A 25,954-nucleotide genomic window follows, 5' to 3' on the forward strand; every position below is an offset into this window, starting at 1 on the left:
CTATTACAGCTGGTTTTGTTGACGTGTCGCGCTCCCCCTCTCCCCCATATCCCCATTGACTGTGGCATATACACCTCCTGCAACACCGGCTGCTCGAGAAAACAGCAAAGGGAACGGGAGGCCCACCACTCAGCAGATGTAGGTAATAGTCGACGGGGAGAGGAAGTCCTGTCTTATCTATGAGACAGCTGAGAAATGTAAAGAGATGTTTAAATCAACCTTGTACCTTCCTCCCAGTGGCACAATAGAGAGAAAAATAGAGAGATTAACATGAAATGCTGCTCACGGCTGAACTGCCAGGTAGACAGAGAGAGTACAAGCAGCAGTCAAACGTCTTATCCCTCTCCGCCTAAAGCACTAAATCGGGTTTGAAGTACTGTAGTACAGCCAGGTATGTCTTGGTGCTTTTCAATGTGTACGCATTTCCCTGACATTTATCCTTTCTTAAGCCTATAGAGCTAATATAATCTAATGAATTACTATTTTCTATTGGAGCCAACCACGAACCACCACAGCCACTTCAGAGACCGAGACGGTTCCCCAGTCACTATGCCCTGAAACCATTGTTGCCCAGTCTGTACGCTGAAATAATGTCCATTGAACATGATCATTTTTACCATACTGGCTTTGACACCTTATGAATCCTTTGATATCGAGGTCAACAAGCTGACTGTAATTAACAAGTACTCTCCCCCTACATATCCCTGAGCAAAACAACACATAAAAGGCCCTTGGGTGAGCCGGTGGACCCATCATTAGGAAATCAATTCTTATCACAAAAAAGGGCCGGTTTACCAGACACAGTTAAGCCTAGAGTGAGGGTAAGAAGCCTTCAATGGAGAATCCCCGTTGACAACAATTCGACTTACAGTTGCTACACTAAAAAGGTTTCTCACAAGTCAAGAGAAAATAACAGAGTAATTAGCGAGAAAGTAAAGTGCATTGTAAATATTAGTCCCTATGGGCTGATTGAAAAAAGGCTTGAAAGAAGCTTTAGCAACAAGACAGAGCTTTCCCCAGTGGTTTAGGTTGACAGGGTGTTATGCTATGTGTTTTTTTTGTTGCCGCTATAACCTTAGCTTCTCGCCATGCTACACGATCTCCAGAGAAAACTTCTAGAGACTTCTGAAGGAATGGGAGTCTCTTGTGTGCGATGGAAGAAAAGTGATTCATTTTGCAGTGTCCACAATGACACTTCTTGTATAATAGTTTAATGGCTGGATAAGCATTTCCAGTCCCTGTCAATATTAGGGATTCCACCATTAATACACCATCTTAGAATATGTCATTGTGTACTGTATGTGAGGTGCATTGGACAATCCATATTCCTAGACCTAGTCACCCTGCATGGCTTTGTGAAGGTTGACCTCTGCCCTTTCTGCGCATGCTCAGTAGAGCCATATTCTGAGAAGCACCAGAGAGGAAGAGGCAGAGCGAAAGGTTTCACTCTCGCCAAAATCTGCCCAAAATAAGCCCAATGCGTTTCTATGGGCTTATTTTGGATCTAAGCCTTCCCGCCTTTGAGACAACGACTCCCATTGTTAGGGCAGAGACATAAGCATCTCGTCATTATATACAGATTTCTGGAAGCACTGAGGTGCACCTTTGAATTGTGAATGCATACATACACAATAATACCATTTGGTATTACTGTAATATCATATTTTGTATTCATTCCTACCTTAGCCACAATATCGCTGAATTATTAATGAAAACAATGAAGAACTAAATATGGATTTGTTATATCATCTGGTTTTCACTGCCAAATAATGATATTGTTCTTTATTCCAGGGCCATATAATGATATTGTTCTTTATTCCGGGGTGTTTCTAATGTTGTTAGTCAGGTCCGGTCAGGGATGGCCACACAACAGCAAGCTCTGTTGCGCTTGGTTTTATTCCCTAATGGAAACTGTAAACCTGGGAGGAAAGAGGCACACACTTCTGTGGAGCAAATAGATTTTCAGTTCAACCGAATACTATTATCCATGGCAGGTCTGTGCTGTGCGTTCCCCCTCTTTCTCTCTCTCTATCGAGCATCCTGCAAGGCTTTTTTTCTTCCATTCTTGGAAATTTCCACAAACAAACATTTCCCGGCACCCCCAGCCTGCGACGAAATAGATCAAGAAAACATACAATTATCTTTTCAAAAAACTGGAACAGATTCTTATTAAATTAACCTTATTAGTCCATTACGGTAAGCAAATGCCAAAAAAGGAGAGCTCTGCTCATTTGCATTAAGATAGATTTTTCAGGTTGGCTGCACGATTTAATTAAAGAAAAGATTAAGAACCATTAAACAAGCTGCTGTACCTTGCAGTAGCACAGCTCACATCTGACTCAGGTTAACACAAGCCCAGATGGTGATTTGTGTGAGTCCCGAATGGCATCCGATTCCCTACATAGTGCACTACTTTTGGCCATAAATTGTGTGCTACGTAGGGTATAGGGTGGAATAGGGTGCCATTTGGGACACGACCTTGGTAACTGTTGAATCACCGGAACAGAATGAGAATTATCCCATTAGTTCCCTAGGAAAAGTAAGGGAATTCTAGAAATTGGTATTCTGCTTTTCTATTCTCAAACATGGCACAGCAGTGGAGAGAAGGCAGACACCACTGTCACCACTGTCACTGGTTGGTTCATAGTCATTCTTATGAGGTCATGTTGGTCTGGGAAAAGCAAATTGAGTTGATCTTTAAACGTGCACATTCATTTCCGAGAGCTGCGAACTAAGGCTGACTTAACAGTTCTGTGGAAATCAAACCTTAATTGTTAGCACCCATTTTGTGAAACACATACAGATCAAATCAAATCAAATGTTATTAGTCACATGCGCCGAATACATTTAAATGCTTACTTACGAGCCCCCAACCAACAATGCAGTTTCAAAAAATACGGACAAGAATAATAGATAAAAGTAACAGGTAATTAAAGAGCAGCAGTAAAACAACAATAGCGAGACTGTATACAGGGGGGTACCGGCACAGAGTCAATGTGCAGGGGCACCGGTTAGTTGAGGTAGTATGTACATGTAGGTAGAGTTATTGAAGTGACTATGCATAGATGACAACAACAGAGAGTAGCAGCGGTGTAAAAGAGGGAGGGTCAATGCAAATAGTCTGGGTGGCCATTTGATTAGATGTTCAGGAGTCTTATGGCTTGGAGGTAGGAGCTGTTTAGAAGCCTCTTGGACCTGGACGGTACCGCATGCTGTGCGGTAGCAGAGAGAACAGTTTATGACTAGGGTGGCTGGAGTCTTTGACACTTTTTAGGGCCTTCCTCTGACACCGCCTGGTATAGAGATCCTAGATGGCAGGAGGCTTGGCCCCAGTGATGAACTGGGCCGTTCCCACTACCCTCTGTAGTGCCTTGCGGTCGGAGGCTGAGCAGTTACCATACCAGGCAGTGATGCAATCAGTCAGGATGCAGTACATACTGTGTTATGCAGTACATTTTGACAGATTTCACATCTCAAGTTTATCATTTATTGATTTTTACTTGCTTTTGTGACTTCCCAAATCAAAACCCATAATCAAAAAATGGTATGTTGTAATATTTTAATATAGCCTACAGAGGGTCCTTCGAAAAGGATTTGCATGCTCCTATTCTGCTCTTGGGTTAAAAAATTAGACATGCAAATGATTCTGGAGCGATGCTGCTAAAGTATGAGGAAGGGTAGTGCCTGTCGACATTCAAACCCTAATCCGCTGGCTTTCGCCAATATGACAAACGGAGGAACTGAGGCATAAAAGAATTACTCATGTGTGGCCCACTTGAGTATTACCGTGAGCCACCTGCGTTGGAATGAACAGATACAAAATAAATGCAAAATAAGCAGCTAGAGAAGAGAGCAAAAACACACCAATCCCCTCAGAAGAACCTCAAAAAGAGTCTCCGTTTGCCACCATCAAACGCAATCAAGCAGCATTGAACCGATACCAGGTGCTTGGCAGGTGAATAGAGACAGATGTGTGGATCTGGCAGTCACTCTGCTCTGTACAGGTGTGACAATTTGCAGACTCCCTAATTACTGCTGTAAATGCTTAATTTCGGTGTTTCAATATTGATTGCTACCTTTCTGCTCCTCCATCCCCTTGGAACAGGACAACACTTACCGCTACGCTACGCTCTGCTCGCTAGCTGTGTATTTATGGGATGCAGGTTGAGTCAGTCAGTATCTTACAAAGCTCCTGTTTGCTCAGATTGATCCAGCTCATAATGTTTAGTTTCCTCTGCGTTGGCAAGAAGAGGAGCCCTTTAGAATTTGATGGAAGGGCAATAGAAAACCTCTCTGTGAAGAGGAGAGAAACACAGCAATGTTCCTTCTCTTTAATATACACTGGTACAGTAATGGACCCACACAATCAAGGCCTATGCAAAATTGCACGGTGTAGATTTCTTTGGATACAGATGGATCTTTGTCTATTGATGAGATATCTTCTTTTCTGTTTGCTCTCCTGTTACCATTGGATGCAGAAACATGCAAAATATGTACTGTCATACCTGCGTCATCTTCCGCTAACTTGTGCGTGTGTATGTCTATTACATCAGTGTGTTAGTAAAGAACCAAAATGGAGAATCAAGTCTGTTTCATATTTTATGCCTCTGCGAGTGGCCATTGATTAGTGTGACTGTCAGATCCTCAGATCCCTCCTGGGTCACCCCTTTTCACCTCGTCTCGTCCCGCCCCACCCTCTTGTCAGCGACACTGTCGGTCTAGAGAGGTGCATCCTGGGGCCTCGTCCAGGTCTAGACCCTGGCTCCTGTTCCATCCTGACAGCTGTATATCCCAGGTGGTCTGACATTTGAGACCCAGCCAGCAAGATGAGATGGAAGGTATATGAGATGAGGGACAGGGGACAGCAGGGAGAGAGAAGGGGAGGGAGGGGTTGGGATGAGGTTGGGTTTTGAAGATTAACTTTGTGCCAGGTCCTCATGATGCATCCCAAATGGCAGACTATTTTTTATGTAGTGCACTAATTTTGACCACAGACCTATGGGTCTTGGTCAAAAATAGTGCACTATAAAGGGAATGGGGTGCCACTTGGGACACAACCTATGAGTCACTCAGGAGACAACCTGAGATGCTGTGATGCTTCTCGGTCCATATGGCTACCAGGGGTACTCCAATGACCCCTTTATTGATTTAGAGAGAAACAGACCTGTCTTGCTTTCTCAGAGCAGTAGCAATCTAAGAAAAAAAACCTGGGTGGGTGAGTTGATAGTGTTAGTTAGTTCATTGTGTTAGTTAGTTGATAGTAGGTTAGTTGATAGTGGGTTAATTGATAGTGTTAGTTAGTTGATAGTGGGTTAATTGATGGAGTTAGTTAGTTGATAGTGGGTAAGTTGAAAGTGTTAGTTAGTTGATAGTGGGTAAGTTGATAGTGTTAGTTAGTTGATAGTGGGTTAATTGATGGAGTTAGTTAGTTGATAGTGGGTAAGTTGATAGTATTAGTTAGTTTAGTGGTTCCCAAGCTGTAGTGCATGCCCCCCAAGGAGTCAGCTTTTTTTTTAAGGATCTCAGTCAGGTTTTAAACATATTCTTTAAAGTTGCAATAGTAGAATGCACAAGGTGCAAAAAGAGTTGGTAGTGCATCATCAGATCCTCTTGTCGTGTTAGACATTGTATACTTTAGAGAGCTATTTATAACTTGTCAGAAATGTCCAGATCAACGAGCCCATGTCAGCTGACGTTTCTTTTTCTTTTGTTTTTTTAGCCCGTAGACCTTGTCACTCAAATATCACATGAATACACATTAGACATGGCAAAATGTATAGAATTGCAAGAAAATGTGCTTTAAAACTGCAACATTTCCTGGCACCCCGTGACAAAATGTGTAGAACTGCAGGAAATAAGCTTTAAACCTGCAAAATTCTCTCCACCAATAAGAGGGGTGGTAACACTTAGTGTCATGAACAGTTTTTGCACCCATAGAAATAGATGTGGGGGGGCGCGGGATGATCCCCAATGCTGGAAGGGGGCCCCCGAGTGACAAGGATAGGAAACCCCTGAGTTAGTTGATAATGGGTTAGTTGTTAGTGTTTGTTAGTTAGTTAGTTAGTTAGTTAGTTAGTTAGTTAGTTAGTTAGTTAGTTAGTTAGTTAGTTAGTTAGTTAGTTAGTTAGTTCGTTAGTAGTGGGTTAGTTGATACAGTGGCTGGGTGGGTTACTATGGGTAGGTTAGTTGGTGGGTAAATTCAAATAGAATGTGTCTATTCTACCTCATACGATATAATATGAATATCCTACTTTGTGATTCTGCAGGTCTGGTAGATATAAGCTGAGTTCAGAGCCAGCGCCTAATCCCATTGTTCATGGTCAATGTGCACTGATACGAAACGGTATCAGCTCTGTTACAAATAGACCTTGAACTGTGCAGGTTTTGATAATAAAAGGAGAAGGCATGTAGCTGGAGCAGCAGTCGACTGGAGAGTGGATCGGCAAGATAAGATTTGTGGAAATGTATGAGAAAGGACTTGGCGATAAATATGTATGTGCTTTCCCAAATGGAACCTATTGTGAGCTCATTTTTCTTAGGTTTGAGAATGGTGTTCATTAACATTCGAGCTATCAATATCAAAAGTTATAATGCATGTTACCTAGCGCACAAGCAGTTTTGTCGTTTGTCTCATTTTATTGCACAGCACCAGACAGGAGTTGTTTTTAAAAATGTGTACTTACCCTGCCACATGCACAATAAAATGATTTATTCAATGAATGCGTGATATCATAATACTGTATTATACATATTACATGATACTGCATATCTGAAAGACTTAACATGGTCTCCACATATTGAGATACATCAGAGCGTATGATGTGTGTCAATACAGTCGACTTTCTATGAAATGTATCCCCTCCAACCAGGGATTAGCGTAGTTGAGCTAGTAACAGGATAACCCAAACCAACTCCACACTCCGCACCAGGGGACTAACTGCTAAGGTAAGCGTACCCTGTGTTGTGGTTCCAGTCGAACATCCATGACCCAAGTTGATTATTCACATGGAGTCCATGACAGGTGGCAATTATTTAAATGCTGAAACAAACGTTGTTTAAACCAACACCTGAAATGTCTTTTTGTGCACTTTTGCATTTTGATTGGTTCACGATCTGTGGTCTATGGTAATGAGGGAAGCTCATCGGTTGCCATGACAGTATCTTGGGGCTTTACTACTGCACTGTACATTGTGTAAGTATTACAGTAATATCAGTCATTGCCACAGGTGTGACAATAACCCCAAAAAGGTGTGTGTTTTGCTTTAACACTTTCAAATCTTATGATGACAAGGGATATGACAGCTGTGCTAAAATCTGCACTGTCTATAAACCCTTAATGAGTATAAGACATGCTATAACAAACTGCTCCCTCCTCCTTTTCTCTGTAGGCCGTTCAGGTTAACCCTGTCCGTTATGCTTGGTAGCAGGCAGCGTAACACATCATATTGTAATAGTACAACAGCAGGTATGATCAAAATCCCAGATACATGGTTTTTCGGGTCACCGCTACCAAAATACAGCTACAGGCAATGTTACTAAGGTCTAGTGCCACCCGTTGAAGGTGTATTATTCCACATACATTAACCTCAATGAATATTTAGATTTACAACCCTTTAAGCATACATATTAGAAGTCTGTCGCAGGGAACAGAACATTAGAATATTACCTCAGGCTTTGTCTTTCTTATCTTTTCTCCTCTCCCCCCTATACATACCCTACCGAGCCCCATAAACGATAATCACCTTGAAATTAATTAATCGTGACACAACAATATTGTTGTGATAAGAAAGTGTTTTTGTAGTTTCTTTGTGCAGATTTTCTTTTGCCCCATTGTGGTGAATTCCATTGAAGTTAATTTTGTCCATGTATGATGCCATGCTGCCATTGGGGTTCAAATGTGTGTTATCTCAGTTGTATGTGTGTGGGGTCTTAGTAAAGTAATTAATCTCTATAAAGCCTGACTGAGGTAGGTATGAAGGCTTTGGAATTCAATTACCGCAGTGCAGAGACGACAATTTCTGGGGGGAAATATGCGGCGTGTATTTTGCAGGTTAATATCGGCCACCTGAGCCTTCTCGTAGCGTTTGGAAAGTGGGCTGTGGAATTGGCATAACACATGCACGCAGCAGCCCTGCTTGTACTTCTGTGTCATTGCTCTGGAATGTGGACCCCTTAAATACGTTTGAAATGAAATACTACGTTTTAGAGTAGCACTCTACTGTATCTTCTGCCATGAGGTGTTCTTTTTTACATAGTGTTGTGGTACACTGTATTATAACGGAATTGGCATTATTGTGACATGGATTAAAGTCATGAAAAATACATTCAACTTTTTGTTGTAAAAATGTTTTGGAATGTTGGGGATACTATGAACTTTGAAAAGGATTAGGATTGTGAAAGGGGTTGTGTAATACAAATATCCCCTTCCTGTATTCATCTTTCTAGAGCAGACTATTATAGCTGGTGACTTAATCCTAGAAAAATGGATATGGCACAATATTTTTGTTTAAACCGCATGTTTTTGTTTCTCCACTTCCATCTTTTGTGCAGAAGGCCACATAACTGATTTGTTTCTGGTCAATGCCTGACCCTTGCTGACTTTCTCATCCTCATTTCAGGGGCCCTGAGCTCAATAACTGTATACATCCCTTAGATCCGTGTCCCATTCTCGCATCTTTCCTCGCAACAGGAACATGAACGACAAAAGAAGTCATGTACAGGAAATACTGATGATTGACAATGTCTTGTTCAGTTATACATAGTTCCCATACCGTGTAGTCCTATTAGCAAAGAGGGTGTCGTACTTGGATGGGTCAACCTACAGATCCTCTGTGTTGATATGGCATATTTCACATAACATGAAAAATATAGTCTATGGGGTCAGACAAAATGTGCTGAATGACTATTTCCCAAATCTAAAAGTGTACAAATGTACAGTACATGCATTGTCTTTTTGGTCAACATATTGGTATTGGGTTTCTGTATTGACATTCCTTTTTGATATGGATTTCTAGCGGACAAATCCTGTGTATTCTGAGTTTGAATTATGTGCACGGCTTGCTTCGCTGGAGGCACATCAATAATGACCCCGTCAGACAACAGAAAAGCTCCCATTCAACCAAACTACCCCTGTGTCATGGCTTTGGAAGACATTGTTAGTCTGTGGTCAAGTTCATGTGAAAAGGGACTCGTTTGGAACCACGAAATGATGGCTGTGAGGGTGACACCTAGCTATGCATCCTGCATATTTCTGTCATGAGGGTCACTCCGACAAATCCTGCATGTTTCTATCCAGGGGTCAACATGAAAGGAAGCAGAGATACACCAGCAGAAACCTGTTCTAAGGTCGACAGCGAAAGCTCGAGGACATTGTTATATTAGTGTTGTTCTAACCTCTGAAATCAGAGGTTTTTGTGTGTAAATATGGTAGTGAGTGATGAAGAAGGTGGGTGTGCTTGGTGAGCTTGTATCGTGTGAGTGGGTAGGGGTGGCGACACGACACAAGATGAGTCCTACGCAAAAAAAACGTTAATATGAGCAGAGAGCGTGACGAAGGCAGCCCACCTTCCCATAAATCACGTTGGTTTTAATCATACCTGCCACCTCGCTGCTCCGCCGTGCACCACTGTCTCTCCCAGGAGAAATTGTTTTCCCTGCCTCCTGCCTCTCTCCCTTTCTCACTTGTGTTCAATTATCTAGGAGCTCTTTTCCTGGATGTTTATTTATTCGTCCCAAAGTTCATGGACGGTATGCATGCACACATTTTCTCCAGAGGGAGTGAGACCGTAGCGATGCAGCGGACCGTCACAGCTAACCGCACCACACTGGAGGACTAGAGTAGAACGTAAACACAGGCTCAGACACAGGAACAAGACATGGAGAGTGGGAATGGGGGCTCCTCATTGAGGCAGCAGGGGCAAGGTAGATAGGGACGAGGCTTATTAAAACTCACATTATCATTCACCGGGACCTGTCACGGGCGGAGGGGGAGATGTTGGGAAATGGTCGAATCGGTTCTGTTCTTTAAGTTGTGTTGAATAAGAATGTTTTGTACACTTTGATATTATCACGCATCGCACAGTGTTTGTTTTGCTAGCACTAGAATACCTGCGATCCTGGATGAGCCCCAAGACTGTCGTCTTTTGTTCGTACTGATACATCTGCAAGCGACTATTTAAGTGAGAGACGAGGTTGTGTGCACTGTGAGAGTGAGCATGTTTGTGTGAGAGAGAGAGAGAGAGAGAGAGAGAGAGAGAGAGAGAGAGAGAGAGAGATGTGTTTACATACAGTACTCAGGTCTGACCTGGTAGGAAGTCAGAAAGTATACATTTTACCACATAATTATTACTAATTATAGAGCAGGTGCCACTGAGAGGACTGTGTTCATTATAACTTCCTGGTCAAACTGAGCTATACAGAAACACAAAGGTTGCATCCTAAATGGCACCCTATTGTCAATATAGTGCAATACTTTTGACCTGGTACTTTTGACCCGGTAAAAAATAGTGCACCATGAAGGGAATAGGGTGCTGTTTGGAAGACAGCCAAAGAAAAGGATCCTCTTTTGCTCTCATCTCTGTGTCATCTGTCTAAGATGTGTTTAAAGCAGAAAGAAGGTAATAACATCTCACTACATAAACCATGTCAGGGCTGCCCGTGGCACCTATCTTCTTGACAAAATAAAGGCCCCGGCAATTAGGCTGTTTCATGTCATCGGACAGCCTCTGCTTTATTCCCACAATGCCGAGCAACACTAGAAGACACCTTAAGTGCCGTTAAGTGATCAAAGAGAGAGCCACATATTGGATAACACAATTAGAATAAAACCCAGTCTGGTCCAAAGACGACTTACTGATAATGGCTTGTAAACAGAGGACATTACTTCACACAAAGATTATTCAGATTCTTTGGCTCTGACACCGGATGTACCAGCCGGGTCTATTAAGAGGGGGAAAAAAACACCATTTCCCTTTGGTTAGGAGATGGAGAGAGCAGGGGTAGTGTGAAAATGGGTTTGGGTAAAACAATAAAACAAGATTCTGTGAGGTCCTAATTGTCAATATTCAAAACAACACCAATGACAAGAGCTGAAAAGGATGTAAAGCAATCTCACAAAGAGGGCCTTTTTTTCTTCCTTTGCTAATGCCTTTCTCTTTTTTTTCTTTCTTTCTTTCTTTCTTTCTTTCTTTCTTTCTTTCTTTCTTTCTTTCTTTCTTTCTTTCCTTCCGTCCCTCCCTCCCTGTCTCTATCTGTCTCTTTCTCCCTCTCTCTCTCTCTCTCTCTCTCTCTCCCTCTCCTTTGTCCGTCCGTGTACTTAACAAGAGGACATAACAGGCCTCTCCTCCCCGTAATGGAGAATCTAGACATATAAAAGAATTGGGGGAAGTGGCGGTTTCCTTGTGTTACACGACTGGGTCAAACAGTCAAACTGTAATTACGACCAAAGTACCAGCACTGATCGCCGGTCACCCGCCTCACCTGTCATTAACCCTCTGAACCCTGGAAGCTCTCAGTCTGGGTGGACCAGCCGCTAGTTTGCACCAGAGTTTCCAGAGGGGGGAGATAATTGTCAAGGCCTAATAGGATCAGTGCTGTGGGACCACGCTATACATCTGGCACCCAACAAGACGCTGCACCTGAGGCTCAGCTGGGATATAGCAGTCATAGCAGGCACAGCTCTATAGGCTAGGCTAGGCTAGTCTCCTTAGATGGGATATAGCAGTTAGCAGGCACCTGCTTTATAGGATAGGCTAGTACATTTAGACGGGATATAGAAGTTAACAGACACAGCTCCATAGGCTAGGCTGGTCCCCTCAGCTTGGTTAGAGCAGTTATCATGCATAGCTCTGTAGGCTAGTCCCCTTAGATGGGATATAGCAGTTAGCAAGCACATCTCTATAGGCTAGTCTCCTTAGATGGGATGTAGCAGTTAGCAGGCACAGCTCCATCGGCTAGACTAGTCCCATCAGCTTGGATAGGGCAGTTAGCAGGTATAGCTCCATAGGTTAGGCTAGGCTAGTCCCCTTAGATGGGATATAGCAGTTAGCAGGCGCCGCTCCATAGGCTAGTCTCCTTAGATGGGATGTAGCAGTTAGCAGGCACAGCATCTGATCCTATAGTGCATGCTTACAGAGGTGGTATAGCATAACAGACCTAGCATCCCCCTGCGACTAGCCTACCTACAGTATTCTTGACTTTGCTTCTGCATTGTATCAGTGCTGATGGAGGTCTGGAAAGCATCTCAGGCCATCTTTAATTTATGTGATTAAAAATTCAGGAGAAACCCTTGTACCAGCTGTTAAACTCAGATCGTAAACAATAATTCAGAGTTCAAATCCCAGCAAATTGAGGGTTAGATTAACAGGAATGGTGGTTTGAAATGCATTATACACCAGCTGTGATAGAGATGCACGTTCAGTCAGGTGAATCCTGCAAGACTGCGTGCAACCAACGCATTGCTTACTTGTTCATTCCCCCATTGCAACACAACACAAAGGAAATAATAATTTGACCATCTCCCTGAATGTCAATACCAACAACAGACGTATCAGTGCTCATAGGAGGATACTACTGCTAGAGGAATCAGGACACATTGGTAAAATGAAGTATTTGAATTAGGTGATATATGCATCAGTATGTATATAGAAAGGGAAAGGGAAAGGGGGAAACCTAGTCAGTTGTACAACTGAATGCATTCAACTGAAATGCGATCTTCTGCATCTAACCCAACACATCTGAATCAGAGAGGTGAGGGGGGCAGCCATTATCGACATCCACGAGGGACAGACAGACAGACATCTAGTTTAGGGGAACAACTCGCTATTTTCCCTCTTGTCTTGGTGTTCCATCTTCATTTTGTGACACTGTTTAAAAACGTTTTACTGTTACCATTTAACGTCGAGGAAAGCAGCTTTACAATGCGGCACTGATTGAGTTTCCTGGTGGCCATTTTAAAGGTAGAGAGGGAACCTTTCTTGGCAGACTGCCTCTATACCAGGGGCTGGTGCCAAGCTCTTTGAAACAGAATCACTTGTAGATTCTCAGATCACTATCCCCCTCCTATTTACCATACTTAATTCAACTGACTAGAAGTGCATCCCAAATGGCACCGTATTCCCTATTTAGTGCACACATTTTGACCAGGGCCCAAAGGGAATAGAGTACCATTTGGAAAACACCCTACAGTAGATCTGCAATACATTCCCTATCCCTTTTTGACTTGATGTATTTATATATATTTAAAAAATCATTGTGGGGGGGTAGATCAGATTTAATATTACAGATATATTATTGCTTCCATCTATGTAGTTGCAATACTGTCACACCCTGACCATAGTTTGCTTTGTATGTTTCTATGTTTTTGTTGGTCAGGGTGTGAGCTGAGTGGGCATTCTATGTTACATGTCTAGTTTGTCTAGTTCTATGTTTGGCCTGATATGGTTCTCAATCAGAGGCAGGTGTTCGTCATTGTCTCTGATTGGGAACCATATTTAGGTAGCCTGTTCGGTGTTGGGTTTTGTGGGTTATTGTCCTTGTTACGGTCTCTGTGTTGCTTTACACCAGTATTAGGCTGTTTTGGTTTTCGTGTTACGTTATTGTTTTTGTATTTGATTCGTGTTTACTTTGTTTCATTAAACATGGATCGCAATAGCCACGCCGCATTTTGGTCTGACTCTACTTCACCTAAAGAAAACCCTTACAAATACCTTGTACATTTTTTGGAAAATATACAGTACCAGTCAAAAGTTTGGACACACCTACTCATTCAAGGGTTTTTCTTTATTTGTACTATTTTCTACGTTGTAGAATAATAGTGAAGAAATCAAAACTATGAAATAACACATGGAATCATGTAGTAACCAAAAAAGTGTCCAACAAGTCTAAATATTTTAGATGTTAGATTCTTTAATTAAAGTAGCCACCCTTTGCCTTGATGACAGCTTTGCACATTCTTTGCCTTCTCTAAACCAGCTTCACCAAGAAAACGTATCCAACAGTCTTGAAGGAGTTCCCACATATGCTGAGCACTTCACTCTGCGGTCCAACTCATCCCAAACCATCTCAATTGGTTTGAGGTCTGGTGATTGTGGAGGCCAGGTCATCTGATGCAGCACTCCATCACTCTCCTTCTTGGTCAAATAGCCCCTACACAGCCTGGAGGTGTTGGGTCATTGTTCTGTTGAAAAACAAATGATAGTCCTACTAAGCCAGAACCTAATGGGATGGCGTATCACTGCAGAATGCTGTGGTAGCCATGCTGGTTAAGTGTGCCCTGAATTCTAAATACTTCACAGACAGTGTCACCAACAAAAGACACCCACACCATCACACCTCCTCCTCCATGCTTCACAGTGGGAACTACCCATGCAGAGATCATCCGTTCAGCTGCTCTGTGTCTCACAAAGACATCAGACCAAAGGACAGATTTCCACCGGTCCATTGCTCGTGTTTCTTGGCCCAAGCAAGTCTCTTGTTATTATTGGTGTCCTTTAGTAGTGGTTTCTTTGCAGCAATTCGACCATGAATGCCTTATTTACGCAGTTTCCTCTGAACAGTTGATGTTGAGATGCGTCTGTTTCTTGAACTGTGTGAAGCATTTATTTGGCCTGCAATTTTTTAGGCTGGTAACTCTAATGAACTTTTCCTCTGCAGCAGATGTAACTCTGGGTCATCCTTTCCTGTGGCGGTCCTCATGAGAGCCAGTTTCATCATAGTGCTTGTTGGTTTTTGCAACTACACTTGAAGAAACGTTCAAAGTTCTTGACATTTTCCGGATGGACTGACCTTCTTGTCTTAAAGTAATGATGGACTGTCGTTTCTCGTTGCTTATTTGAGCTGTTTCTGCCATAATATGGACTTGGTCTTTTACCAAATAGTGCAATCATCTGTATACCACCCCTACCTTGTCACAGCGGATTGGCTTAAATGCATTAAGAAGGAAATAAATTATACAAATGAACTTTTAACAAGACACACCTGATCATTAAAATGCATTCCAGGTGACTACCTCATGAAGCTGGTTTAGAGAATGCCACAAGTGTGCAACGCTGTCATCAATGCAACGGGTGGCTACTTTATATTTTACTTTACATGATTCCATGTGTTATTTCATAGTTTTGATGTCTTCACTATTATTCTCTACAGTGTAAAAAATAGGAAAAACCCCGGAATGAATAGGTCTGTCCAAACTTTTGACTGGTACTGTATATATGTAAATGTGTAAATATTTATATTTAAAATACATATATATTTTGAAAATATATTGTCTTTTATTGTTTTCCCCTATGAAGTAAATTAATGGACAACAACACTTAGGCTTCTACTTCCAGCTTATACATAATATACTGTATATATTTTACAGACCCAGTATATTTTACAATAGTTATCTTTTGTTTGTTTTTAGTCCGATCCTTCAGCTTCCCTCAACCCCTCCCTTTTATCTCTGAAGACCATCCAGTTGTGATTTCAATTTGCCATATATTTTCTGACTGTGCTGTGATGTTTCACAAAACCTTTCTAGTCTCATAATTTCTACAGGTTGTAAAATTAAAGATAATGTTACAAATCTCTTCTGCGTCTGAGGAAGAGTAGTCAAGATTGGACCAATATGCAGCGTGGTACGTATCCAACAAAACGATAAACGAACAGTTCTGACAGGTGCAACAAACACTAACCAGAAAATAACTACCCACACCTCATAGTGGGAAAACAGGCTACCTAAGTATGGTTCTCAATCAGAGACAATGATCGACAGCTGCCTCTGATTGGGAACCATACCAGGCCAAACACAGAAATACAAAACCTAGAACAAAAACCTAGAATTCCCACCCCAACTCACGCCCTGACCAAACTAAAACAGAGACATAAAAAAGGAACTAAGGTCAGGACGTGACAGATAAACATTTTTGCTAAGAGTATTATTATATTATTGATTGATTGACTATGACTTTTCAAATCACACTGCAGTGCTATTCGCAGAGTTAGCTCCAGGTAAATGTTGCAATTCTTCAACCATTCCTGAACCTGCGACCAAAAACAAACTACGTTTGGTCAGTACCAAAACAAATGATCTAATGCTTCTGTCTCTTCGCAGCAAAATCTGCAGAGCTGGGATGGTTGTGTCCCCCATAAATATAACATTCTGTTGGTTTTAAGAATTTTGTATAATAATTTATATTGAAAAACTAGACATTTTGAATCCAGCGTCATTGTGTTTATCAGTTAATAAACCATGCGCCATGGAATCGGTACATTGAAAATCTCTTCACAACTATTTTGCAATCCCTATGGCACAGCTGTCAATTTTTTGGTCCTTAAATGAAACAGGTATACTTTTTATTTATCACAATTGTCTTTAAAAAATATATATATTTAAATTTTACTAGGCAAGTCAGTTAAGAACAAATTTTTATTTTCAATGACAGCCTAGGAACAGTGGGTTCAGGGGCAGAACGACAGATTTGTACCTTGTCAGCTCTGGTATTCAAACTTGCAACCTTCTGGTTACTAGTCCAACGCTCTAACCAATAGGCTACCCTGCCGTCTTTAAACAATGTTGGTCTTTAATGCAGGGATGACAGACAAGTTCCTCACTTTCTCCCCCTTCCAATTGCCTCTTCCATTTTTGCGGTAATGCTGCAATTAGTTTGTTGTGATTTTGGGTAGAGCAGGCATTTCCATATATTTTTGTTAGCTACATGTGTGTTATAACTCCACCAGATATAATTTACAAAGAATATATATATATTTTTTTTTTATCGATTAGTGTATTTGAGTTAAACATAGTATTTGTTGTAATATTTGTTCTGTCTTTTCTGGTGGATTTAAACTGAAATTTGAGATATTATGGAGATTATTTCATTTTCAAATAACCGAAAGTGAGAGGTTGCATCTGAATAAAGGAAAAAAGGCCATTCTGGAACCTGGGGTGAGACATACTTACCAATCTGCTACATAACCAGTTCGGATTTCAGGATAACTTTTATATGACTGAAGCCTTTAGTGAAAGGTCGAATTATTTTATATTTAATCATTCCCTATCCCATGTAAGGGCAGCTTGAGGGCTGTAGTTCACCACTGAATATGTCCTGGCATCTGTCCACCTATACATTTCAGTTCGCAACGGCTTCTACTCTGAATTTACATTGTAACTTATATCTGGGTTTAATAAAGTCTAACATAGTGACTTTGTTTTCACTAATTACATATTCAGAGACATCAGGGTTGTGTCCCAAATGGGTCTCTATTTCCTAAATAGTGCACTACTTCTGATCAGATTCCTATGGGCCCTGGACCTGGTCAAAAGTAGTGCCCTAAATAGGGAAAAGAGTACCAATTGGGATGCAGCCCAGATCTGTCCTTGCATGTTGTCACTCCTGGTCCAGGTGGGTTGCAGTCAGAGTGTGTAGACTTTTGTTCCGGCATGAACTGTATAATACTCTCAGCTATTTGATCCTGTGTAAAAATGTGTTGAACGCTTGCCCTCAACTAACAAAGGTTGACCATTTAATCTGGCAGGCCAGCGCCAGCTGAGGTCAGGGTTATCCCAGTGAGCAGGGGAATTAAGAGAAGGCTTTATCCTCCATCCCTCCATCCCAAACCTTCATATCTACAGCACATGTATAAACCAAAAGCTCAATCTCAGCCGAACTAAAACACCACATTGACCCAATCCATCAACCTTCCAGCTCTGACTATATTTGTGTCGCTAATTAATGCGACAGAGCTGTTTGCGAAATGATGAATGATGGGTAGAGAGAACAGGAATGGTGGTGGCGTTTTAGCGCAGCGGTGCACAGCTGGTGCTGTGTTTGTCCTGTATACACTCTGCTACCTGGGCGCGTTTGGCGGGCTGCCTAAGCACTCAAACAGACAGAAAGGATTTCATTTTCAGTGTGTAAGAGGCTTTATTGCACCTAATACAGGACTTAGTAGGTAAGCATAATCTGTCCATGTTCACCTATGAGATACTATCCACTGATTCTGACTGAATATGAAGAGCGATAGAGTGACACTGGACTGGAAGAACACTTCATGAGCAGAACAGGATGGACTGACGTATGTAATAAACTGCAATTATCAAGCCTTCCTATGCCTAATTTATACTGTATGTATGCAAGGCAAGAAACCAAATGCATCATGACTATCCCGCATCCTTCATATTTGCGGTACTGCACACTTCTGCATATTTTTGCGACCCAACTGCACAGTCTCGCCATTTTGCGTAGCTGTTTGTAGTTATTGCGTTGCATACTGCGTAGGGTCATTTCTTTTTGCCTTTAGTGTCGTTCTACTTGTGACACTTACTCAAAAAAAAAGGTCATTTTTGGCAGCCAATTTCATTCAAGCGATTTGCAAATATTTTCAGGGAATGTTCATGCAGGAATCAAACTCATATCATCAACCAACATCAAGCTCCGTTGTCGAAAGCAGAGTCCAAAAACAGTATTCATTGGAGTGATGTGAAAATGAAAGGTTGTGTTCTATTGGGAATTACGTAACTCACTTCAAGGTGCCCCCTTTACAAAATCTCTGCTCTGTTCAACACAAGTTATTACCTGTGGGTCAAGGTGCGACATCAGTCGAGGGGCACAAAAACAACGGTGACCGTTGCTTTGGCCATCAAAACATTCCACAAAGAAACATATTGGCTCCATCCCAAATGGCACCCCTTTTCCTATTAAAGTGAGCCCTATGTGCCCTGGTCAAAAGCAATTCACTACGTGGGGTTTAGGTTGTCATTTGGGACGCAGTTATAACTAACCCCCCACCCTGGGATGGTGTCGAGCACCATCAAAGTTTCAAACACAGGGTTTGTGAAAAATAAACAAACGTATCGACAGAGGCGAGGTTTGCTCCCTTTTATTTCTGATCGTCTGGGCAGCCTCAGGCCAGATTTTAATACGAGTTTTCAGAGTCTTGATTTGCAGCTCTGGCCATTTTGAATAATGCAGGGGGAAACGAGAGGAGAGGATTGCGGGTGGTTGGTTTTCTCTTACTCTCATCTCGAGAGGCCTCTCTGGTTGCATCCCAAGTGGCACCATCCCCCGATATAGTACACTACCCTATGGGCCCTGGTCAAAAGTAGGGAATATATAGGGAATAGGGTGCCATTTGGGATGTAGAATTTTCCAGGGGTCTGGCTCTTCCCTCACTCTTCTGCAGGTTCAAGTGTTATCATGACTATTTCACATGTCAAGGGCAGACAGGAAACCTCCAACAAGATAAAAGTTCAGAGGAAGAGATGTGGGAAGAAAGAGGGAAAAAAGTTTTTTCCAGCCCCCAATGCAAGGATTTCATGCTGGGAACACAAAAGAGCATATTAAACACTAAAGTTTATCAGTACAAATTAAGTCTTGGATTCACAGTTCCTTTAATCTTTAGCATCTGAAAGTTGTTTCTTTTTCTTCTTCTCTCCTCCTCATCTCTCGGTTTTCCCCAGTTAGATGTTGAAACGAAATCCAGCCAGTACCATTGACTTTCCTGTTAAGAAAAATATCGAGATACATCATAAAAATTTAATTACTTCTATCTCATTTCCATAAGATTCCTTAAAAAATGTAAAATTCATTTAAAGTAAGTGGTGACTTTGTCTTTGAAGATCACGACAATTAACATGGATCAAAGCGTAGGTTCTGTAAGGATGGGATCTCATTACCATAATGAAATTAACTTGGAGACAAGAATCTCTAATAGGTGCAACAAAAAACGCCTTAATAATATTTGAGGAAAATGATGTTTATGCTGGTAATACAACAATTATAAGAACTTCTATTCAATTAAGAGTTTGTTAATGAACTTTTATTTTGTACAGAGAACAAATCAAGACCATTTATCAATTTTATAATTTTTCCCATTCAGAAGTATACCATTTATACATCCTTTTTTGAATTTCAAATTTAATCCCAAAATACACAAAGCATAGTTTTGCCAATATTGTTTATTCTTTATTATGCCGCATAAAATGTATTCAAATTATCATATCTATTGTAATTATTGCCATGATCTTAAATGAATAACGGCGCCATTGTTTGAGAACCTTCTTAATGTATAGATACAAAGGGTTTCCCTAATAAAGCAACTCTAAATAAACGTTTAAATATATGAACAAATGGAAAAAATGAATACATAAATATTGTATTTTCTAATACACCGGATAAGCGCAGTGAAATGTGTGGTTTTACAGCGTCAGCCATAGAGGTACGGCGCCCCTGGAGCAAATTAGGGTTAAGTGCCTTGCTCAAGGGCACATCGACACATTGCTTACCTTGTCGGCTCGGGTATTTGAACCAGCAAACTTTTGGTTACTAGCCCAACTTTCTAACCATTTGGAGCAATAGTTGGAAACATATGCCAGATACATAAACGTAGTGATTGCCAAAACATTTTATGGCCATTATTAATAACACTATAATTAAATATTTGGTGTTTCCTGAATGTTCATAGTGTTCCCTGAAGTCATAATTCCCACTTTGATGCTGCTCTATCATGGCATGAATGTATTTAGTCTACTGCCTTTAACCTCTCCTCCTCTCCGTTCCATGGGAACTATGTGCTCCTCTCCCTGACAGAGTAAAGACCCTGTCATCCACAGCCTCAGCACTACATATAATTGAAATAAATCGTAACAGTACAGGATTGTAGTCTGAGGTTAGTCAATAGATCTTCTCCCCATCCTAAGCCATGAAGAGGTCCAAGGAGGAAGATAGAAGAGGAGGAGGGGGAGTTGGGGGTGGGGGTGGGGGGGTTCCAATGACCCAGATTTAGTCTCTAAACATAAATAAATAATTAACCTACGTACTTTTTTTCTCAAGCCTCCGAGGCCCTGATTAGGTGCCTCGATAGCAGCAACACTTTGCCGGGAGTTTTCAGGGGTCTGTTTGGGTGATGGAATAGACGGGTGTTTCAGACCGAGCCAAAGTGTGCTCTGGCAACTACCATGACACTGTGATTCCCATGCCCTATCGCATTCTTTCCTCAGATCCCAGGCAGTTATGCTTTTTTTCCCCTTACGTGCAGGCCAGGATGTAGACAAATGAAGGCCAGTGACCTATGTGGGGGCGGACTTATGGCATACACATCTCTCCTGTCCACACACGTTCATTAGCCTGTTCCCCTAGAGCAGTGTCGTTTACATGCTTTTTTTTAACCCTCCCAAAAATGTTGGTTTCTGTATGAGGTTGGAGGGGGTGGGGGAAGATGGGTTTGTTTGTGAACCTTATACGGTGGCATTTTCCTCACACTAAGAATTTCTCAAACAGAATTGTGACCCAAAGACTTTGTCACTGTATTATGATGGGTTATGAGTAAGAAGCTAAGAAATGGCATTCTATAAACTGTTACGCCAGTAAGAGGTTGGCAGAGTAAGTCACCCCTCTCTCGCCAGGTCATTATTTTTATGTTGAATCAACAGGGGCGGAAGGTTCCTGGCTTGGCCATGGGGCTTTCACATCCGCAACACACACATGCACACGCGCGCACAGCACGTCACAGCACAGAAAGTAATGGCCTGTAGGTGCTCAGCTGTTGAGAGGAAATTGGTGGGCCCTGATTTTTGTATTATACTCCAAAGCCTCCTTGTCCCCTGGTCGTGTCTCCCACGCGGTATTCTAATGCATGTTACATCACTGGAAATATGCACTGTTTCTTCATTCTCTCTCTCTCTCTGTCATCCACTCATTCTTTCTCTCTTCCCCTCTCTCTTGTTCACTCGATCTCCCTCCCTCTCTCTATCCCCCCCCCCCCCCCCCTCTCTCATTCCTCTTGTGACCGGTGGTGGTTCAGTAGGAAGGGAAAAGGCCTGGCAGAAGAAAGGAAAGGCCTTGTTAGATCTGGAGTTTTGGGCCAAGGGGAAACGAATCAACGTGTTACTTGTGTCACATAGAGTTAAATCCACTCTTTTTGAAGAAGGAGATATACCTCATCCTCTGCTTTGAATATTCTCCTGTGAGACTTATGAAGTATATATATATATAAATATCTGCCATGCTAATACGATAGTACTCTGTAAAGCAGCTGTTTCATGTAATGGTGTTTGTGTTTACTGTCAATTTGCTTTCAGTCTTTCTGTTTAAGGAAAAATTCAAATATCATAAGAATAAGACAAATCCAATTGTTGATAATTATGATGCATAATTGCAGTATATCTAGATACAGGGCTTGGAGTAGAACTTTGGAATTCAGAGGGAATTTTCAATGCTCTATGAAGTATTGAAGCTCATTTTGCCCTGGTTTTAACTTGTTACACTTCTCACCTTCCTTTCATGGCTGCATTTGGTTATTTCACTAGGCTATTCCACAGTTTCAATATATACTTTCTTTAAAGTGTACTCCGTCAGGTCAAAAATATGTCTTTTTTTGAAGATACACAGCTACACTTCTCAAGCTTTGATATTCCGTTTGATTTTCTTTTGGGCATGTTGACATTTTTAAGAAACCACGGGTTTTGATGTGATTTCCCCCTGCTTTTTTACATCACAAGTAAACATACAAAATTGCTTTAAACAGACAGGCAACGTGTAAAGGGCAACAGTAGGGAGCTATGATTGACATGTTTTTTATTTTGACAGTGCTCACCCTCTTTGCTCCTGGTTTGTGATCATAAATAGTGTATGAGCTTATTAGGGAAGCCGCTGCCACGTTCCCTACTAGTGTGTGTTAGTAGTGTTAGCAGCCAATTTGCCAGTACACATGTGAGACATTATTAGTCTCTCCCTTTAATCCAGACTCTCTCTCTCTCTCTCTCTCTCTCTCTCTCTCTCTCTCTCTCGCTCTCTCTCTCTCTCTTGCTCTCTCACTCTCTCTCTGTCTCTTCCTTCTGTCTTTATTACACACACGCATGCACGCACGCACGTACACTCACACTCACACTCATGCTAGTGTGCATGCATACTGTACAGGAGCCCACCTGTCTTCCATTACTCACTGTGAGGTAGGTATGGGTGTGTACCCAAATGGCACCCTATTTCCCATGTACAGTGCCTTCGGAAAGTATTAGGACCCGCTGACTTTTTCCACGTTTTGTCACATTGCAGCCTTAATCTCAAATGGATAAAAAAATATATAATAATCCTCATTAATCTACACACAATACCACCGTAATGACAAAGCGAAAACAGGTTTTTAGACATTTTTGCAAATGTACTGAAAATGAAAAACAGAAATACCTTCTCCACGTAAGTTTTCAGGCGCTTTGCTACAGTATGAGACTCGAAATTGAGCTTGAAGGAGGCCGAAGGAATTGTCCATAGAGCTCCCAGACAGGATTGTGTCGAGGCACAGATATGTAGAAGGGTACCAAAAAAAGTGCAATGTTCCCAAAAACATAGTGGCCTCCATCATTCTCCATCACTCAGACTCTTCTGAGAGCTGCCCCCCCCCCCCCCCCCGGCCAAACTGAGCAATCGGGGGAGAAGGGCCTTGGTCAGGGAGGTGACCAAGAACCCGATGGTCACTCTGACAGAGCTCTAGAGTTCCTCTGTGGAGATGGGAGAACCTTCCAGAAAGACAACCATCTCTGCAGCACTCTACCAATCAGGCCTTTATGGTAGAGTGGCCAGACGGAAGCCAGTACTCAGTAAAAGGCATATGACAGCCCACTTGGAGTTTGTCAAAAGGCACCTAAAGACTCTCAGATCATGAGAAACAAGATTCTCTGGTCTGATGAAACCAAGATTGAACTCTCATCCCTACGGTGAAGCATTATGGTGGCAGCATCATGCTGTGGGGATGTTTTTCAGCGGCAGGAACTGGGAGACTAGTCAGGATCGAGGCATAGATGAACGGAGCAAAGTAGTGGATACGGAACAAGTCTCTGAAACCTTAAGTGGCCCAGTCAGAGCCAGGACCAGAACCTTATCAAACTTCTCTGGAGAAACCTGAAAATAGCTGTGCAGCGAAGCTCCCCATCCAACCTGAAAGAGCTTGAGAGGATCTGCAGAAAGCTTGAGAGGAATGGGAGAAACTCCCCAAATACAGATGTGCCAAGCTTGTAGCGTCATACCCAAGAAGACTCGAGGCTGTAAACACTGCCAAAGGTGCTTAAACAAAGTACTGAATAAAGGGTCTGAATACTTATGTAAATGTAATATTTCAGTTTTTATGTTGAATAAATTTGCAAACATTTCTAAAAACCTGTTTTTGATTGTTGTTATGGGTTATTGTGTGTAGATTGTTGAGGAAAATAAACATTTTAATCAATTTTGGAATAAGGCTTTAACGTAACAAAATTTGGAAAAAGTCAAGGGGTCTGTGTTTCGGGAATACAGTGTTTCGGGAATAGGGTGCAGTTTGGGATTGCAAGCCTATTAAAAAAGGAAATTCTCAGGATTTCCCCCCACTTCATTCCTTGATTCTTCCCTCAATAATTCTAAACAAGGCGTACCTGTTATGCATTTTTATCAAACGCAAAGCATCATGCTTTATGTGTAACCGTTCAGAAAATGTCCAATCTTCTAAAGGTTGTGAATGTTAAGATTTAGCTTATGTAGGTTCTTCTGGAAAAAATGACTCTTTCTTGTTTAATTTAACGTACGGCGTATTTATCTACCTGGGTTGGACTCTGACAGAGGATGACAGAGAGACAGACACGATGGTAGCTAGTTCCAGAAGGCCATCTCTCTCTAAGAGGAGTATTGGTCACACCTTTTCCCCCGTCGGATATCCCTCCAGGAGTGGCAGGAGAGGTGAGGGCCATAATCGTTGGCTGATGGCCTTTCTAAAAGGATGTTGGTGGGAGGTGGGAGAAGGAGGAGGTGGAGATGGAGAGGTGATCGGGCTCCAGGGGTCCCCAGAGGTAGATTTGCGAGTGGAGCTCGTTAGATTCACCTCTTCCTGACGCCAACACTGGGATGGAGCCTGAGAGTCAGGAGTTGGTCAAGTAAAGTGTTCCCTTTCCTCCTTTCTCCGGGAAAGCAAACCTGGATTCAAATACTATTTAAAATGGTTCAAATACTTTGATTGTTCACTTTAGCATGTCTTGAGTGCCAGAGGGGCAGAATTAAACGTTTTTCAGAGTATTCTATTGGTCCATTAATCCCAGACAAGCTCAAAGAAAAAACAGAAAAATAATTTGAAACTATTTCAAATAGTGTTCGAACCCTGGTGTGCTGGAGAGAGACATGTAGGCAGAGAGTGAGTGAACAGACCTGACCATGACATGGCATCCACAGAGATCATTTCATGCTAGGGATCTCCAGGGGCCCTCTGGTGTGGAGTCACTGGGTCAAAGCTGTAGTTTTACAGTACTGACGCGTTCAGAACACAACAGGGAGGAAAGCCCCTTCCAAGTACAGTAGAGTTCTGTACACGCTATGCAGACAGACTGCAGCTGCAGCACAAGATAATATAAGAAATAAAACATATTAGACTTCTCAATAAATAAGAGAGGTATAATTTAACACCATCTGCAAATATACATTGTGATCTATTCATGGGGTAATCTTTGACCCAAACAATTGCAGAGGAACCGAGCCCAATCTTGTGTAACCTATTCAAAAGCAAGGACAGTGGCTTTTCTGATTTAGGTACAATACTCTTTGTCATTCTTGCGTACGGTGCACATTTATGGACACCCTCAAGCCTCCTGTCTCACCCTGTAGGTTGACTTAGTGGTGTCAACCCCAACCCCTAATAACATTAATATTTGAAGGAACTGATTAATCTTCCTTTGACTTACTGAGTTTCTCTTTAAAACAGCATCCCTCTGACACTGCCTTCAACCCAGTAGATGCCCTCTAATGATAATTGCTCTACTGATCCTTAAAGGGGCTGTTCAATATTTTGTATCTTGATGTGAGATGGTTCCAAGTAGCTGTCTTTGTGGCTAAAGTTAGCTAAAGTTTGTTGTGGCTCTTTAGAGAAAACCGAACCACGGGATACAGTTTCCTCTGGCCCATAGAACCATATAATCAAGTTGTAAAATTCTGAACTTCCCATTAAATATTTTCTCAACCTG

The 25,954-nt window shown here is 41.8% G+C and overlaps 1 long non-coding RNA gene across 1 annotated transcript in view; it reads left to right on the forward strand.

Annotated features, from left to right (window-relative positions):
* The window catches only part of LOC135571810 (uncharacterized), a 171,968-nt gene that overhangs the window by 37,841 nt on the left and 108,173 nt on the right, over nt 1-25,954 (forward strand). The gene's annotated exons all lie outside the window — the stretch shown is intronic.

The sequence above is a fragment of the Oncorhynchus nerka genome, linkage group LG5, assembly GCF_034236695.1.
Source record: "Oncorhynchus nerka isolate Pitt River linkage group LG5, Oner_Uvic_2.0, whole genome shotgun sequence".
In the NCBI taxonomy this organism is placed as follows: Eukaryota; Metazoa; Chordata; class Actinopteri; order Salmoniformes; family Salmonidae; genus Oncorhynchus; species Oncorhynchus nerka.